Source organism: Lutra lutra, chromosome 3 (assembly GCF_902655055.1).
Source record: "Lutra lutra chromosome 3, mLutLut1.2, whole genome shotgun sequence".
NCBI lineage: Eukaryota > Metazoa > Chordata > Mammalia > Carnivora > Mustelidae > Lutra > Lutra lutra.
This window is the reverse complement of record NC_062280.1, coordinates 128,799,288-128,813,855: the sequence shown is the minus strand read 5'-3', so window position 1 is coordinate 128,813,855 and position 14,568 is coordinate 128,799,288. Positions and strand designations below refer to the sequence as shown.

Here is a 14,568-nt window from a genome sequence, read left to right as displayed (position 1 = left end):
ACCAAGGTTTTGGCTGTGCTGCCTTCCTTGCACAAAAATAGTTGTGTCTGGATCAGACCTTTACTGCAACAGCTGAGCCAGCTTAGTGAGGACTTTGCCCAGGACACTAGCCCCATGACACTGTGAAGGCACTCAGAGTCCACAGTTGATCCATGCAATGAAACAGGTGATTCTACATCAGGGTAGATGATGCAAGGTGTAGTCTCACAGCAAACATGACAAAAAACATTTAAATGACAGAGTAGTATGTAGTTAAATGTACTTTATACTATGGCAGTGATGGGAAAAGTGAACAATGAGGTCAGAAAGGAGAATGGTAGTTCCAAGAAGCAGGCTGGAGTCATCAGGTGGTAGGGGGTGCCTCATGGAGGAAGGACCAGGAAACTTGTCACAGGTTATGACAGTGCATCATTAGGGTGTGCGCTCTGCCTGACCCACGATCCCCAGGGGCATTGGGGGTGTTCTATCTCCAGAGGATCTACAGACTGCAAATTGGCCTGAGCAGAGCCTCTATGGTCTTCTTGGTTCCTGGGTGTGATTCTTTCTCTGCTTCTGGAGGTTTTTGATTCTCCTTTTGTATTCCTCTGAGATGCATTGTTTTGTGTGGGTTCAGAACTGTTAGTTGACATAAATTCTTCCTGAAAAGAAGTGGAATAGAAGTCATCTTTGTTTCCTAAGTTGACCTGAATAGATTCAATAGTAATGGCCTTTTCCCAGGCTCCTGGGCCTTCATCTCTTTGCCAACTCTGAGATTTTAGACAACATCGTCTATTCTTAATAGGTTGAAAGAATTAGTCTGATTTTTAAAAAAATTCAGCAAAGTCACAATTTTCGTAATCTATGAAATGATCTGTAAACACTGAATGAACAAGGCTTGATAGGATGAAGGAAGCATTGGCTTTGTGGTGGGGTTTGCACCAGTGCTTACTCACTGTTTCCCCCATGTGGCCACTCTCCAAATAGCATTTGGCCAAATGTGTTCCAACTTAGCAGATTCAAGGGAGAATAAGACAGAAGCTTGGTCCCTTAATTTCTTAGCTCCTAAAACACACCCTCTAATTTATGAGTGATATTCTAAATTGAGTATATCTTAACTAGATATTAAGGTTAGGATCAGTGTCAAGTTGCATATATTAACTATGGACAGCTTTTTGTATGTCAATCTTACCTGCCTAAAGTGTTTTTATTTTTTTTTATTTTTTTATTTTTTTTTTTTTTTTGCCTAAAGTGTTTTTAGAAAATAAAATTAGAGGGGCGCCTGGGTGGCTCAGTGAGTTAAAGCCTCTGCCTTCGGCTCAGGTCGTGATCCCAGGGTCCTGAGATCGAGCCCCGCATCGGGCTCTCTGCTCAGCAGGGAGCCTGCTTCCCTTCTCTCTGCTTGCCTCTCTGCCTACCTGTGATCTCTGTCAAATAAATAAATAAAATCTTTAAAAAAAGAAAATAAAATGAGAGAGGATATAGTCACCAAGTTATTGTCACTGAGCACATTACCTCTCCCAGGAAATAGGTAACTAAACACAATTATTGTTTCATTTTAGCTGAGGACCAGGAGCTGGTCCTACAGGTACCCAGCAGGTAACATCTGTAGCCAGGTGCCCATCTTCCCCTGACCCCCACACCCAGCTCAGCACATCCTTTGCTCTGCTCAAGGGCAGCAAACAGATGGACCAGATTCAGGTGTGGCTCTCTCCTGTTAGGCATGGCTTGCTTCCAACAGGTAGAGAAGTGGGCCAGCTCACATACACATGACCTGTTCTTTTGGTTCCATGCTATCTGTCTCCCCTTTCTGTCGCCCTGGTCCTGAAGCTTTAGCTCCTGTGAGAACTTGGGTTTGGAGATTTCTGTTGACATTTCAAAGTATAGATCTGTGTTGCCTTTGTTCCCTGTCCTTGGGTTTGAGATGAAGGTGGGAAAAGTCATTATACTCTGAAAGCAACAAAAAGAAATATCAAGTGTGCTCTGCCCCCAGCACCTCAGACTTGAAAGCAATGGCAAACTACATACTTCATGTTCTACACAATCAGCTTTAGGAACTCATAGTCACATGTAAAATGAAATCGTACTAAAAGAAATCTCATTACCAAACTTTTGCTTTGCAGAAGACAGTTTAGGGACACAGCCCCTTGTCCACCCTGTCATTTCCAGTCTGGCCAATGCTCAGTCATGCTGACACATGTGGTCACACAAGGGGACAACTGTGATATCCTCCTGGAGCACTCTTGGACCATTGCCCCCTCGTCTGGCCAACCCTGCACAACCCCAGTCCTCCTGAGCATCCCCCATAGTGACACAGCTGTGATCATCCTCCTGGAGCATTACTGTGCCCCTGCCCCTGGGTCTGGTCAACACTGCAGAACCCCAGTATTCCTGAGTGTCCCTTTTGTGGCATTTGTCACACAAGGCTGTCACTTGTTGTCTCTTGGTCTGTCCTTTCTGCTTGGAGTAGATGTCTTTCAGGGATGCCTGGCTGGATGACAAGTGGATGAATGGTTTCGGGGTCTTTTGTCCTGGAACAGCAGGCATCCTTCAAAATTCTGATGGGCAGGGTGAGTCTCTGTCCTTCTGTGTGTTCCCAGCCTTGGTGGAACATAATGTTTAGGACAAGGATTTGGGAGTCCTCCCAGATGAAGTTTGTTTTATGAAGGTGGATTCCTTCTGAGATCATTATGGAACCACATTACATGGCCACTCCTGTGAGACAGAAAGCATGCTACTGTATTGTATTCTCCTTGCACACTGTGGCTAACAAAAAGGAAACACATGCTCACACTCACAAGTTCATACTTATACCTCTTTTTCTGAGCATCACTACCATGTAAACTACAGAGAATTCCCTTTGGGCTGGAGACATGTAGAAGTGTCACTCAAGGTGTAAATAGAAGAGGATGGAGATGGAATTCTGGCTAAAAGGATGGAAGTCTTTGCCTCTGGGGATGAAGAAATTAGATTTTACCTAGAAGCGCTACATTCCACTCAAAGAAGTGACTTGATCCTAGCATCTTTGAGACCAGAGATGGGCACAGACTTTTCTGTAAAGTCTTCTGTAAAGATTTTCTGTTAGGTGTTGCAATTCATGTGGTATCTCTGACAATGACTCCACTCTTGCACTGTGGCTTGAAAACAGCTACAGACCATCCATAACTAATGTTCCAGCAATTATTGATTGACAGAGTACAGGGGGTGGTCCCATTTGGCTCATGGATGGTAGTTTCTCACACCCCAGATTTGTAACATGGTGGATAAGGGGGGAGAGGGCTCTTCTTTTTTAATGGCAGAATGGAAGTACACTGGGATCTATCTTGCCTAACCCTAGTCCTCCACTTGAAAGGAAAAAAAGATGATACTGAGATTGGCCAACAATAAAGGCCTCAAGAATTCCCCCACATTTCTCTGTAGGCCTTGAGTTTCCCACGAGATATTTGTTTATGGTTGAATTCCATGGTGGGTATTGTTTGGCTGAAGATGTCCCCATTGCCTGGCAGATATATCTGGTGGATTATATACCATGCAGATGGTCATCTTGTTCAGGCCAAGACCATGAGCACATTTAGGGTTCTCCTGAGTTAACGGAGGATCTAGCATGTGCGGGCTTCAGGGCAAGTCTGATTCAGCCCTCCGCAATGTCATGGAGCACCTGGCTTCCTGGACCCTCTGTGGCACTGGCATGGGCCTGGCCTAGGCCACTTCTGTAGTTGCGATGGAAAAGTCCCTGGCTTGGGTGGTTCACCCCATGCTTGGCTCTGTGGGCTGAGACCCAAGGTTCCTCCCACTTCATTATCTGGGACCAGGTCACATGTCCATGGATGAGCCAATTCCTGGAGCCAGGGAGTGGAGCTGTGTAGACTGGCACATGTTGTTAGGATCTCTGTTGTAATGACTTTTCTAATAATGGTGGTGGCAAGATCTTCTGGAATGCATCTGTTAATAAAACAAATATTAATTTCTGATAGTAAGTCTGTCCAAGGTGCTGGCTTAGCACCTAGCACCTCAGTCCCAGCACCTTGGTACTACTGTACTACTCTGCAAAGACAATGGCTGAAAATGAGCAAAGTGGATGGAAACTGGTCTGGAGTGCACAAGGGAAGCATGCACAGGTATGTGTAGGGGAGTGGGGATAATAGCTCTGGCCAAGCTGTATTTCCAATTTAACTAGGTTTGAGAAGGTGCAAGGAGTCTTTGGTGTTTCACCACCCATCATTTTGCAGATGAAGAATATGTCTTTTGCATGGAGTATGGCAAGACTTTTTCCAAGTATTCTCTAGTTGGTACAGAAGTCAGGGAGGGCAGTATACTCCATCTGCTAGGGTATGTGTGAGAGACTGAGTGCTCTCAAGAACGTGTCTGGCTTTCACAGGGCTCACTGTGAGCCTGTACACAGGACTGACAGAGACAGTTCACAGTTTTTTTCTGAGGATGGAGTACTGGAAGAATGTGGTGCGCCATGTAACCCTGGGAAGGGGACAGACCTGGAGTCCACTGTAGAGTTACTTCGTGGGAGTGGTGGTGATCTGCAGCATCCGCTTCATGAGATGTCTGTCTTTATTGAGTTCTGGGTGTGGTTTCTGTGACTTTGTCCTAATGGCTTTGATTACCAAGGAGTGGGATTTTTTGGCTTCACTGTAAGAGTTGGTCCACCAGGACTGGGCAAGTCCTATTTTGCTGCTGAGCAGTGTGTCTCTAGCGGTTGGAGTGTGTATTACAAGCCTAGAGGTCAATGGTGGGGTGGTTACAGTGGTCAGCAGGCTATTGTTATTGATGATTTTTATGGGTGAATTTCATAGGATGAGATGTTAGATGTTATGGTTAGGGATCCTCATTAAGTGCCCATAAAGGGTGCTTTTTCTGAGTTTCATATTCAATATCTTTTTATTGCTTCTAAGAGCCCTCCTTGTACTTGGTATTCCAATGAGCAGTCCATTACAACATTGCTTGCATCTTACCCGTGTGTTAATGAGGATTTGAAAAAAGAAAATGTTGTCAATGCTTCCACAAATTGTATACTGGAACAGCCAAATAATAAAATTTTATTTTTGACACAAAATAGGAAGTATCCTGCTGTGATTTCTAGTTTAAACCAGGGGAGGGGGCCCTCTTTTGGTAGTGGTAATGAGTACCATGGGCCTTCCTAGGGAACGTTATCAGATTCTATTGGAAACTTGGTCTTTGTTATTGTGGAAGAATCATGAGTTGACCAATTGTTTGTCTTTCATTTTCCATGAACAGTTATATGATATTTGGTTTTACACCTCTACCATTGTGAAATCATCCCAAACTTGGCACCAGCTTGCCCTTCTCAGGCAAAGGTATGTTTGGGCCAAGAAAAAAGATGCTTCTGGGTGACTGGAAGACTCTAGAATGCTGTCAGTAGGGAGTTACTGAGATCCTAAATTCCAAACCAGCTTCTGACACCTGGACAAAATACATTACAGATTTAGAAACTTCAGAAAGAAACTTTGTGTGCATGATGACAATTGAAGAAAACGTGTCATCCCTAAACCTAACCTTAACCCTTAACTTTAAGGCTGAAACCTAATCTGACCTTAAAGCCTAACCTAGAACCCTAAATCCCAAACCTGAAATTGAACCCAAAGCCTGGAATATGAACCTGAACCCTAGAGCCAAGCCCTAAACCATGAACCCAAACCCTAAACCAGAGTTCTGAGTCATGAACCCTGAACCCAAATCTCAGCATGAACCCAAGCCCCAAATTTGACCTTAAACCTTATCCAAGAAGCCCTGAGTTTTAAACCCTAAATCATAAACATAAAGCCCTAAACTCTAACTATTCTCTTGTCCCTCACTCTAAATCCTCATCCTCATCCGAAACCCAAACCCTGATTGGGTTGGGAGCTAGAGTTAGGGTTTTGGATTGGGGTCAGGGCCAGGCTTGAGAGCAAGTTGAAGTCAGAGTGCGGTCTGCGTCAGGGCCAGGGTCATGTCTGGGGCCACTGTTTGGGTCAGGAATTATTTTCATTCCATATTGTTTCCAACTCATTTTTCCTTAGCTATTTTTGGAGAAGTTAGGGGATATTGGGCTCCATGCAGCTTGAATTTCCAGAATGAAATAGCTTCAGCTGGACCCCGGGAGGGAGCAGGTGCTTCCATTGAAGGGTGAGCTCCCCTAGTCCTGCTCTGCCTCTACCCTCTGCAGAGGGCACAGGACCTCAGGTCCCACCCTGAGCCTGGCCTGAGCAGCCACAGCTGGGACAGGAGTTGGGCCTCTTCAGGACCCACGGTGGAGGCATCTGGAGGATGTGGGGCCCCTCCCATGCTGACAGGACAAGCTGGGGAGCATGTGGGCCCACATCCACATGGACAGGACCTGCTATAGAGGACGTGGGGCTGTGTCCACGCTGAGAGCAGTCCAGTGCCCTCAGGACCAGCCGCGGGAGGAGAAGGTGAGGAGAAGCCACCTGAGCGGGGACTGGCGAGGGGGTGTGTGGTCTCAGGACCCCACAGAGGAAGGGCACACTGTATAGACACTGGAAATTCCGTGGTTTTGTGTGTGGTGATGTGGTCTCCTGCAGTGCTGAGCACAGGGCTGTGGGGTCTCCCCTTTCTGGTCTCAGATGCTCCTCATGTCCCACTGCTCTGTTTGTGTGTATAAGGATTCAGTTCCTGGGGCTCCTCAGACAGTCTACAGTCAGGGGGCGGATGCCCACCTCACTGCTTTTGCTCCTCCCGCCTTGGTCCTGAAGGGTCCTTCCCATGTCCACACCCGCTTTGGGGTTGGTCTGGTGTCTGGAAGTTCAGGAGTGACAGTGCGGACTCCCTAGTTGGCTTTGGGGAGAGTAGGTATTTTCCCAGTGTCAGTTCTTCCCTGAGCACAGAGTTTTTTCCCATCTCCATGTGTCTCCCTCCTGGTCATCAGGGTCTCATGGCTGTCAGAGGACAGGCCTGTCACCTCCTTGGTTCAGGGGACTCCAAGGTATCTTGTTCTTTTGGATGCAGTAGTAAATGAGATCATTCTCTGTAGTCTCTTTCTGATGGTTCCTTCAGAGTACATAGAAATGGTATTGATTTGTGTATGTTGATTTTGTTCCTTGCAAGTTTCTTAAATTTATTAGTTCTGTTCATCTTAAACTCAAACTGCCAGTTATTTGGCCAGTAAAGTGGGTTTATTTGGGAAGAGCAGAAAATGGTGATCTGGGATGAACAAGCTATAAGCACATCACAGGCAAGTGCAAGAAACAAAGGAGAGGAACATTGTTTCATGGAGAAGGAGGAAGAAGTTGGGAGGGTTGCTTGGAAGGAAAGTCCACTGGAGAAGGGCAGGGGTTCAAGGTGATGGAAGATTCTCACCAGCCGAGCTGGGGGGATGGTGGATCTCTTGTAGGAGATGAACTCTCCAGCTTCCCCTGTGGGGCCTGGAATGGATGAGTCTCTCCTGTGGTGGATTGTAGTGTGGGGTCTGTAATGGGCATTGAGCGGCAGGTGCCCCCTTCCAGCCTCTCCTTCTGGTGTCCCCAGTCCACTTTACTGAGACTTTCCATTATGCTTTTTCACAGTTCTAACCAGGTTGTGGTGGAATGTTGTGGAAAACTGGAATTCCAAATCCCACTGCTTCTACTGCACCCAAGACACAGGGGCCCTGGATTTAAACCTCCCATGAGTCTCTTGCTAACATGTGGCCTCTTCCAAGGGCAAGGGGCCTCTCCATGGTGGGTGAACTGGATCTGGGAGGGCTTGGCCCCCATCGCGAAGTCTGATGTCCTCTCTGCTTCTGTGATGTGGTGCTAACGTGGATGTTTGGAAGAATCATTTACTCTGCAGTGATTTCAAATCTGCATTAACTTGTCACAGCAGCACAAATATGCTTTATCTCCACACTCAGACTCCCAGCTATCATTTCTTTACCACGTTTGCCACTTCACATGGGCTATTTCAGTGCATTTTACGCCAAAGCAGGACACTATCCTGTGGAACCACCACGTAACCCCAAGTGAGGAAATTGTGATGGTTCCCACATTTGAACCCAGAGCACAGCCCATTTCAGCTGTCACCACCTGCCTGATGGTCTGAAATGTTTTCTCCATTCAGATCCAGTTTTCTTCTTCTGGAACTTTTTCTAGGACTTCCCCTTCTTTGGGTAACCTTGATGGCTTAAAGGAGCACAGATGGCTCCAATCTGAGTGGTATTTCTATACGGCTTACGTCACTGGGGCTGTTTTCAGTGTCCATCTACATTGTGACATGCATTGTCCTTCATTCACTTTTTCATGGTGACTAAACATAAGAACGTTGACCCCTTAAAACATTTCAGGTACACAGTTCTCTGGCCTTAGCTGAGTTGTACATTATTGTACGTCATTCTCCAGATCTTTTTCATTCTCTCTGAGGGAGACTGTATGCATGAGACACCAATTCCCCATTGCCCTTTCCCCTCAGTCCCTGAAACCACATCCAGCTTTGTGTCCCACACACCTCTTCCAAGTGGACTCATAGAGTGTCTGTCCTTCTGTGGCTGGCTGATTTCAGTCAGCATAACGACTTCCAGGTTCAATCTGTGTTGTAGCCCATGTCAGAACTCCCTTTGTTTTTAAGGCTGAATCGTGTTCCATCATGTATAAACCACATTTTGTTTATCCATTTATCTGTCAATGGACACTTGGGTTAGTTCTGCCTTTTGGCTGTTGTGAGAAACCCTGCTTTGAATAAGATACCTCTCTTTTCAGTTTTTGAGGGCATATAGGCTGCAGTGGAATTCTGTGTTTAATATTTTTAGGCAACAACCATATTTTTTCCCCATAAATGAACCATTTTACTTCATTCCTTCATAGGGCAGAACAAGATTGCCATTTATGGATCTACCTCATTTTGTTTATCCTTTTCTTTTTGGGGGAGCTTAAATTTGTTTTCAAAAGCTTTTTTTTTTTTTTTTTTTGGATGGACATTTGCATGGTTTCTGGTTTTTGCTTATTATGAGCATGGCTGCTATGAATATTCCTGACCATTTTTTTTAAAGATTTTTTATTTATTTGACAGAGATCACAAGTAGGCAGAGATGCAGGCAGAGAGAGAGAGAGGAGGAAGCAGGCTCCCCGCAGAGCAGAGAGCCCGATGTGGGGCTCAATCCCACGACCCTGGGATCATGACCTGAGCCGAAGGCAGAGGCTTTAACCCACTGAGCCACCCAGGCGCCCCTATTCCTGACCATTTTTGTTTGTTTTTTTGAAGCAGTGTTTTCAATTTTATGGGTATGTATCTAGAAGTGCAATTTTTACCATATAGGGATTCTGCTTTGATCTATTTGAGTAAATGCCAAATTATTTTATACACAGACTGCACCATTTTTTCACAAGCGAGGTTTAAGGTTTTCAGTTTCTCAACATCCTTTTGTTATTTTTATTTTTCTTGATCTTAGTGATTCTACTTGTGTAAAAGGACAATCTAATTGGTTTAAATCTTCATTTCCATAAAGACTAATGATGTTTAACATCTATTCATGTACTGTTCGCCATTTGTATGATTTCTCTGGAGAAGGGTCTATCCAAGTTCTTTGCCCATTTTAAAATTGGGGCTGTCTTTTTTTTTTTGAGAAGTTGTAAAAGCTCTTTATATATTAAGGGCAACAGACTGTTATTAGATAAATAATGTACAAATATTTCCTTCCATTCTGGGGGCTGTCTTTTCACTTTCGGGATAGTATTTTGTGATGCACAAAGATTTTTAGTTATTTTTTCATTTCTTTTTAAAGAGTGAGTGAGAGAGAGTGTGCGAGTGGACAGGGGCAGAGGGAGAAGGAAAGAGAATCTTAAGCAGGCCCCACACTTTGTGTGGAGCCTGATGTTGGGCTCAATCTCATGACCCTGAGATCTGAGCCAAAATTAAGAGACAGACAGTTAACCAACTGAGCCACCCAGGTGTCCAGGACAGATTTTTAATTTTGAGGCTATAATTTTATCTATTTTTTCTTTCCCTTCTTATGCTTATTTTTTCTTTCCCTTCCCTTTTTCTTTTCGCTTTTCTTTCCCTTTTAGATCTGATTTGGTGGCAGATCTAAAAGCATTGTTAAATCCAAGGTTATGAAGATTTATCCCCATTTGTTTCTTCTACAGTTTATAGTTTTACTCTTACATTGAAGCCTTTAACTTATTTTGAGTTAATATTTATATGTGGTGTGAGGTAAGGGTCCAGTTCCATTCCTCTGTACATGGATATCCAATTGTCTAGCATCCTTTGTTGAAAAGAGCATTCTGTCCCCCCAGTGTAATGTTGTTCACCCTTGTCAAAATTCAGAGGACCATAGATGAAGGGGTTTATTTCTGGAATCTCAGTTAAATCCCACTGATCTGTATGTGTACTTTAAAAAATTTTTTATTTTATTTGCTTAAAAATTTTTTAAATTTAAATTCAATTAGTTAATATAGAATATACTGTTTATTTCAGGGTGAATGCATACCTTTATGACACTATCACAATGTTTTATTTACTGTTGCTTTTGCAAAAAAAAATTTTTTAAAGATTTTATTTATTTATTTGACAGAGAAATCACAAGTAGGCAGAGAGGCAGACAGAGAGATGGGGAGAAGCAGGCTCTCTGCTGAGCAGAAAGCCCAATGCGGGGCTGGAACCCAGGACTGAGATCATGACCTGAGTCAAACGAAGGCAGAGGCTTAACCCAGTGAGCCACCCAGTTGCCCCTTACTGTTGCTTTTTATTAAAATTTGAAATTTGGAAGTATGACCTGTCATGTTTGATTTTCTTTTTCAACATGGTTTTCTCTATCTTGTGGTCCCTTGAAATTCCATATGACTGTTACAATTAGCTTGTGCATTTCCTCCCAAAGGCCTGTGTGAAATTTCTTGGGAACACATTGAATTTCCACGTTACATTGTGTACTGTTGCTATCTTATCAATAGTATGTCTTTTCATCACCATGGGGTGTCCTCAGATTTATTTAGGTTTCCCTGACTTTCAGCAATGTTTTATAATTTTCAGTGTACAAGACTTGTACCTTGATTACATCTATTCCTAAGTATTTTGTCCATGTTGATGTTCCCTAAAATGGAATTGTTTTCTTAAATTCCTTTTTGGATGATTCAAAAATTGCTTGTGTATACAAATAAGAGAGATTTTTGTGTATTGATATTTTTCCTGTAACTTTGTGGAATTAGGAAACTGGCTGTAATCACTTTTTGTTGATTCTTTAGGAAGCTCTCTATATAAGATGATGCCATCTCTGGTCTCTGAGTAGACCTAGTTCTGTTTCCTTTCACATGTGGATTCCTTATTTCTTGTCTTATTGTTCTAGGTAGAACTGGCAGTACAATACTGAGCAAGGAGTGAAAGCCAGCATGATGGACTTGTTTGTGATTTCAGAGTAGAGCTGTCAGCCCTCAAAATGGAGCATGATGTTTGATTATGGTTAGGGTGGGGTTAGGGTTGGGGGTTAGGGGTTAGTGTATCCCTGTCCTATGCTGTACAGAGCCCATTCTTCTCTGGTAAGCAGAGTGATCTTTTCCAAACATAACTTTTGAGCCTCTTTGTGACCCAGCTGCCTGTCCTCTCCAGCCTCACCTCTCCCACCATATCTCCCCATCCCTATGGGCCTCCCAGGTGTGTGGTCATCCTACATGTGCCTCTGGCCTGAGTCCAAACCTTTACATTCTCTCTGTCCTCTGCCAGGAGCACTTTTCTCTCCCCCTGCTTCATGTCTGGCTTGTTTCCCTGTTCGCTGGACCTGGATTTGCCCCCTAGCGACCTGACTCATGTCTGCTGGGTGTGGCCTTGCCCCTATTTTAATGTAGTGCCCACTTCCTCTGTGTGGGTGATTTTCTAACCTTCCAGGTATGGGGAAAACACAGGGAAGTAGCCTTAGTGCCTGTATGAAAAAATCAGTCTCAGGGCACGTGGGTGGCTCAGTCATTAAGCATCTGGCTTCAGCTCAGGTCGTGATCCTGTGGTCCTGGGATTGAACCCCACCATGTCATGCTCCCTGCTCAGCAGGGAGCATGCTTCTCCCTCTCCCACTCCCCCTGCTTGTGTTCCCTCTCTAGCTGTCTCTCTCTGTCAAATAAATAAATAAAACCTAAAAAAAAATCAGTCTCAGAGGAGCTCACCACCCTTGCTGACAATGGGGGAGCTGCTATTCCAAGTCCCTTCAAAGAGACAAGACTTCCAACTTCTTGGGGCCATGGAGATGTAGACCTGGACCTGGAAGCTTACATTCTTGGATTCATGGCTAAGGCCTAAGCAAGCCCCCTCTTCTTCCAGCGGTCCTCTTTCCCCTTCCCTTTCCATAGGCTAGACCTGATTCCTGATCTGGGGAGTTCGAGGGTGACCCCTCCAAGGAACACCAGTGGTTGACTGATGGACCTTGTCAGCAAGAGGCCCAGTAGCCTTCAAGGGAGGACCCTATAGGGAGTGAAGACAGCTATATGGGGGCCAGTGACAGCCCACTCAAAACAAAGTGGGGCAGGAGACCAGCCCTGCTGATTCTATCCAGTCTGTAGGCCATAGAAAGGAGGGCTGTGCCCAAAGGTGCTCTACTCCTGGCAGATAAGGACAGGACCTACATGGGGTCAGCCAGGGGAGGACATCTGAGGGGTTTGCCTGGGAGCTTGGCACATGGGCAGTGTTTTTGGCTCCAGCATGCTGACTGTGGGGTTGGTTTCCCACCATTGAAGCCTCAGGCTCCCTTTTGTATGATGGGGAGCTGATGGCCCCCATCTCTGGGAGTAGAAATTAGGGAGGCCCCATGAGAAGACTTGCTCAGGACAGGCTGGGAGAGTGGCTGTTGCTTAAAGCAGCACAGGGCCTGCCGCCTTGAAGAAGGTGCATACGTTCATGGCCCCCAGCTCTGGGGTCCTGGTGCCAGCCTCTGAAAGTGACCCTCCTCCCACTTGTCCCTTGTCCTTGTAGATTGGTGGTCTTCCTGGAGCTGTTCCTGCAGAGAGCAGAGAAGTCCATCATGGTGGGACACAGGGTCACCTACTAGGTCTTCACCAACCAGTGGGCCACCTGGTCTGTGTTCCCTGCCACCCCCCGCTTGGAGGACTAGAGGGTTGTGGGATGTGTCTATGCAGTGCATGGCGATGGTCAGCTACTTATATGTGCAGTGCTTCCTTCATGAGATGGACAACCTGGTGTGTGTAGATGTGGACATGAAGTTCTGGGATCACGTGGGCATGGAGATCCTGCCCCCCCTCTTTGGAACCCTGCACCCCAGTTTCTACCAGGTGGCCCTTGAAGAGACTTCAGCTACCAGCACTGGCCACAGTTCTAGGCCCACATCCCCGGGGACCAGGGTGAGGTTTACTACATGGTAGCCTTTTTTGGGGAGCTGGTGGAGGATGTTAACTGACTGACTTTGGCCTGTCACCAGGTGATGAGGGTTGACCTGGCCAATGGGATCGAGGTTGTGTGGCATGATGTGAGCCACTTGAATATGTACCTGCTGGACCACAAGCCCACCAAGGTGCTATCCCTGGAGTACCTGCGGGACCTGCAGCAACTGGGCTGCCCTCCCCATGCCCCCCCCACCCCCTATGCTCTCCACCCCCTGTCATGAAGAAGCTGAGATTTGGGCCATGCCCAAGAATTACCAGGATGTCCAGAACTCATGAGGGGCTGTCCCAGGAGGACCTGTGGGACCCAAAGCTGCTGGGCTATCCTCTGGAGGACCTGTTGGACCCATGGTGGCTGGGCTGCCCTCCCCCTACTTCATGAAGAAGCTGAGATTTGGGTTGTGCTCAAGAATCAACAGGACATAAACGACTCATGAGAGGCTGTCCCCAGAGGACCTGTGGGACTCACAGCTCCTAGGCTGTTACCTGGAGGACCTGTGGGACCCATGGTGGCTAGTCTGTCCTACTCCCACCTTCATGGAGAAGCTGAGATTCGTGGAAGTACCCAAGAATCTCCTGGACATACAGGACTCATGGGGGGATGTCCCAGTCTCCATCAGGGGATGCTGTCCTGAGTAGAGCTGTAAGATCATGTTCCTACTTCCCTCAAGGTAGACCATGGAGCCCACCACTACCCACATGGGCATGTCCAGGGTCCCCAGCTGTATCTGTACACAGGAGGCCTACCTGGGGACACATGGTCCTCTCTTTGTGGTCACTACATTTTGATAACTTCTGGGTCATTTGTAGCAGTGAACAGGCCCAGTTTTATGTCACATGTTTTTCTGTGTCAATGCTGAGCAATCATCTTAAGAAAGAACAGTTGAGGGAAAAGGTTTTCTTCCTGATTCTAGACAGACACTGCCTGGTAGGGCTGGGAGTGGTCCTGCTGATCTGTGGAGGCAGAATGGACTCTAGTTGGGTCTTTCTCCCAGTCCCTGCACCTTGCCATGCCCATAGGGCTTCAGGGTCAAGGGTGCGCTGAGCCACCTTTCAGACTTCCAGACCCCTGACTGCCAGAGGCCTTGACCGTGGCCACTAGCTCAGCCTCCAAGAGCATGGAGCCCTCTGGGTTATGTACGGTTTCTGTCTTGGTTTTATTTTTTATTTTTTAATTTAATTTAATGTAATTTAATTTTAAAAATTTAAATTCATTATCCAACATCAGTAAATCAGTAGATTTTAATGTGTTCAGTGATTCATTAGTTGCCTATAACAT

At 45.8% G+C, this 14,568-nt stretch overlaps 1 pseudogene; it reads left to right on the top strand.

Annotated features, from left to right (window-relative positions):
• The first annotated feature begins 6,293 nt into the window (after window positions 1-6,293).
• Window positions 6,294-13,928, top strand: LOC125095613 (histo-blood group ABO system transferase 2-like; annotated as a pseudogene).
• Window positions 13,929-14,568: the final 640 nt, after the last annotated feature.